At 37.1% G+C, this 4,918-nt stretch overlaps 1 protein-coding gene across 1 annotated transcript in view; it reads right to left on the bottom strand.

Moving 5' to 3' along the window:
* The window catches only part of LOC128700969 (myb-like protein V), a 20,242-nt gene extending 18,814 nt beyond the window's left edge, over positions 1 to 1,428 (bottom strand). Inside the window, exon 1 of the mRNA XM_053794486.2 lies at positions 1,119 to 1,428. The gene's annotated coding sequence lies outside the window, so the exon portion shown is untranslated. The remainder of the gene's footprint in view (positions 1 to 1,118) is intronic.
* Positions 1,429 to 4,918: the final 3,490 nt, after the last annotated feature.

Genomic DNA, 4,918 nt, shown 5'->3' with positions numbered 1-4,918 from the left:
CTCGTCCAGAGGGTCCAGCCTCCAGCATCAAATAGAGCCCCACCACTGAGCAGCAGCCTCGTCCAGAGGAGGCTACACTAACATGGAATCCAGTGCCACTTCCCCAGCCACAACAACGAAGGAAGCCGAGTATACATCAGAGCCGGAGCCGTGTCCTTCATCAGCCAGCTTCCAATTCTCCTGCTCAAAATTCCCACCCAACAACGGCAGCCAACAGACACCATGATACAAGAACAGACTAAAACCAACTCGTCAACCCTAACACCACAATAGTCACCAGTAAAAAAACTGTAGCCCAAGAACACACCAGGACATCCCTTATTACCCCTGAGCCATCAAATGATGTCGACAATCACCTGCTTCACTGACATCATAAGCGACCTGATACACTTATGTATCAACAAACAGCCGCTCAGAACTATCGTGATAGATAAAATAGAGGCCTAGAGGGCCCAGAGACATTCATGGGGGGCCCTAATGACCTCAGCCCATTGTTGTACAGACAAATCCTTTCGCCGTGCAGAGCACAGGGACTACAGCAAGACCCTGATCACGGCCCTAGAACACCTGAATTATATCGACATCTCTGAGATCCTCAGACAGGTCATCTTAGGTTTAAGACCCGTGTCAGGACTCACTTCCTGACGAATCAGTCAGTCAAGTCAGTGTGACTTTGTAAATGTCCCAAATCGGTCCGAGACGTTGTGATAAGCCCCTTTCTTCTACGTTCGGACCATTTGTAAACAGAACACAATCTAGCAAGTCTTCCCAGTTCCTACAACTCAATTGCTAAATATTTGACCTATTTTTCAAAGCCTGGAAAATGTGCCTATGGCTAGAGGAACCTTCAGAATCTAACCTGCACACGAGAACCTACCACAATACCAAGTTATTGAGCCTAGATTACGTTGAACCCTGGCGCAAGCTACACCAGCACTACACAAGGCCTACTGAGCCTTCATGAACCTACTGTCTCTCATTGTATATACTGACAGGTATTTCTGAATATACATTTATAAGGGACTAAACTCCAATAATAATAATAATAATAATAATAATAATAATAATAATAATAATAATAATAATAATAATAATAATAATAATAATAATAATATTACCTATTGAGTGGAAATGAACACAGAGCACTCTGTGTTCTGGTCTTGGTAATATCCACAAACGATGCCGTGGTGGCACTACCACCACTACCACCACTATCACCACCACCAGTACACTGCCTGGCACTAGTGCCACCACCACCACACAGCCTGGCACCACCACCACCACCACCAGAACACTGCCTGGCACTACCACCACACAGCCTGGCACTACCACCACACAGCCTGGCACTACCACCACTACCACCACACAGCCTGGCACTACCACCACAACCACAACAACCACCACCACACAGCCTGGCACCACCACCACACTGCCTACCTCACCAGTGCCAAATCTATACCAGGGCCACCTCGGGGTATAATTAGCCAGGAGAGCTCTTGATTGCAGGAAATGGAGCTACCCCTTTCCTCGGATCAAACGTGATTGTCTCCCATTCCCCAGAATGTATGGCCCATACACTTTCTCAGTGTATATACACTGAGAAGCCATTCAAATGGCCTTCACGAGATTTGAGAGGGCCATTTAAGCCAATAAATTCCGTGTTTGGAAAGGCCTATCTCAAAATTTTGGATACCCACATGTCTTGAATCTATATCCTTATTTGGGTATCCCTTTCCCTCCCTGTAGAGGGATACCCAGTAAGGGATATCGGTTTATATCCCCTGGGAGAGGTGTCATGTACATGGTATGCTGTGTTTGGTACTGGGGTGTCTGAGGCAGACAGATTTGGCACCAGTGTAGTGTACCTGGGCGGCCTTCATGCACAGTGCCTGCCAGACAGTGCCATCTGCTCTAGAGCAGATGGCACTGTTAAACAGTATTACACTGTTAAACAGTGTTACACTGTTAAACAGTGTTACAGCCATGGTACTTGGGCTGTTTAACAGCGCACAGGAGGATCTAAGGGTTAATGGGCAGGATCTAAGGGGCAATGGGCAGGATATAAGGGTTAATGGGCAGGATCTAAGAGTAATGGGCAGGATCTAAGGGGTAATGGGCAGGATCTAAGGGGTAATGGGCAGGATCTAAGGGGTAATGGGTAGGATTTAAGAGTAATGGGCAGGATCTAAGGGGTAATGGGCAGGATCTAAGGGGTAATGGGCAGGATCTAAGGGGTAATGGGTAGGATTTAAGAGTAATGGGCAGGATCTAAGGGGTAATGGGCAGGATCTAAGGGGTAATGGGCAGGTGGTATAGCCAGATGTGATCAGTGTAGTGTAGTTAATCTTGTCTACCACCCACTGAGACCCCTGACATTTAAAGGGGAGGGGCGACGCCCCCTCTCTCTCTCTGGGGGTAAGGGGAGATAATCTCCCCACTTGAGGGCACTAGGGGGCGACGCCCCCTCTCAGGCGAATATGATGCGAGAGGCTCAATAGGGAAAGCTCTAAACCCATAAGGTAAGCAATGAGGTTTGATCCATGGAATGAAAGAAGGGGGAAGACAGCTCTAGTCCCTCGGATCAAGAGCTCTGCGCCCTCTTCAAGGACTCTCTCTCTCTATTAACAAAAATAAATTCCTCAGGTGTCTTATATTATGGAGAAAATATTAAAATAAATAGACACCTAATTACCAGGGGATACCTGAGTCTTTTACCTAATTAATTATGTACATAATTACTTTGCATATAAAAAAGCCAGAGGCAGGTAATAGGTCGTCCAAGATAAGAAGATAAGAAGATAAGAAGATAAGAAGATAAGAAGATAAGAAGATAAGAAGATAAGAAGATAAGAAGATAAGAAGATAAGAAGATAAGAAGATAAGAAGATAAGAAGATAAGATAAGAAGATAAGAAGATAAGATAAGAAGATAAGAAGATAAGAAGATAAGAAGATAAGATAAGAAGATAAGAAGATAAGATAAGAAGATAAGATAAGAAGATAAGATAAGAAGATAAGAAGATAAGAAGATAAGATAAGAAGATAAGAAGATAAGAAGATAAGAAGATAAGAAGATAAGAAGATAAGAAGATAAGAAGATAAGAAGATAAGAAGATAAGAAGATAAGAAGATAAGAAGATAAGATAAGAAGATAAGAAGATAAGATAAGAAGATAAGAAGATAAGAAGATAAGAAGATAAGATAAGAAGATAAGAAGATAAGATAAGAAGATAAGAAGATAAGAAGATAAGATAAGAAGATAAGAAGATAAGAAGATAAGAAGATAAGAAGATAAGAAGATAAGATAAGAAGATAAGAAGATAAGAAGATAAGAAGATAAGAAGATAAGAAGATAAGAAGATAAGAAGATAAGAAGATAAGATAAGAAGATAAGAAGATAAGAAGATAAGAAGATAAGAAGATAAGAAGATAAGAAGATAAGATAAGAAGATAAGAAGATAAGAAGATAAGAAGATAAGAAGATAAGAAGATAAGAAGATAAGAAGATAAGAAGATAAGATAAGAAGATAAGATAAGAAGATAAGAAGATAAGAAGATAAGAAGATAAGAAGATAAGAAGATAAGAAGATAAGAAGATAAGAAGATAAGAAGATAAGAAGATAAGAAGATAAGAAGATAAGAAGATAAGAAGATAAGAAGATAAGATAAGAAGATAAGAAGATAAGAAGATAAGATAAGAAGATAAGAAGATAAGAAGATAAGAAGATAAGAAGATAAGAAGATAAGAAGATAAGAAGATAAGATAAGAAGATAAGAAGATAAGAAGATAAGAAGATAAGATAAGAAGATAAGAAGATAAGAAGATAAGATAAGAAGATAAGAAGATAAGAAGATAAGAAGATAAGAAGATAAGATAAGAAGATAAGAAGATAAGAAGATAAGAAGATAAGAACATAAGAAGATAAGAAGATAAGAACATAAGAACATAAGAAGATAAGAAGATAAGAAGATAAGAAGATAAGAAGATAAGAAGATAAGAAGATAAGAAGATAAGAAGATAAGAAGATAAGAAGATAAGAAGATAAGAAGATAAGAAGATAAGAAGATAAGAAGATAAGAAGATAAGAAGATAAGAAGATAAGAAGATAAGAAGATAAGAAGATAAGAACATAAGAACATAAGAAGATAAGAACATAAGAACATAAGATAAGAAGATAAGAAGATAAGAAGATAAGAAGATAAGAAGATAAGAAGATAAGAAGATAAGAAGATAAGAAGATAAGAAGATAACAAGATAAGAAGATAAGAAGATAAGAAGATAAGAAGATAAGAACATAAGAAGATAAGAAGATAAGAAGATAAGAAGATAAGAAGATAAGAAGATAAAAAGATAAGAAGATAAGAAGATAAGAAGATAAGAAGATAAGAACATAAGAACATAAGAACATAAGAACATAAGAACAAAAGAACATAAGAACATAAGAACATAAGAACATAAGAAGATAAGATAAGAACATAAGAACATAAGAACATAAGAAGATAAGAACATAAGAACATAAGAACATAAGAACATAAGAACATAAGAACATAAGAACATAAGAAGATAAGATAAGAACATAAGAACATAAGAACATAAGAAGATAAGAAGATAAGAACATAAGAACATAAGAACATAAGAACATAAGAAGATAAGAACATAAGAACATAAGATAAGAAGATAAGAAGATAAGAACATAAGAACATAAGAACATAAGAACATAAGAACATAAGAACATAAGAAGATAAGAAGAAAAGAAGATAAGAAGATAAGAAGATAAGAAGATAAGAAGATAAGAAGATAAGAAGATAAGAAGATAAGAAGATAAGAAGATAAGAAGATAAGAAGATAAGAAGATAAGAAGATAAGAAGATAAGAAGATAAGAAGATAAGAAGATAAGAAGATAAGAAGATAAGAAGA

This window comes from Cherax quadricarinatus, unplaced genomic scaffold (assembly GCF_038502225.1).
Source record: "Cherax quadricarinatus isolate ZL_2023a unplaced genomic scaffold, ASM3850222v1 Contig7, whole genome shotgun sequence".
Classification (NCBI taxonomy): Eukaryota; Metazoa; Arthropoda; class Malacostraca; order Decapoda; family Parastacidae; genus Cherax; species Cherax quadricarinatus.
The sequence above is the reverse complement of the archived record's forward strand: the minus strand, read 5'-3'. Positions and strand labels throughout refer to the sequence as shown.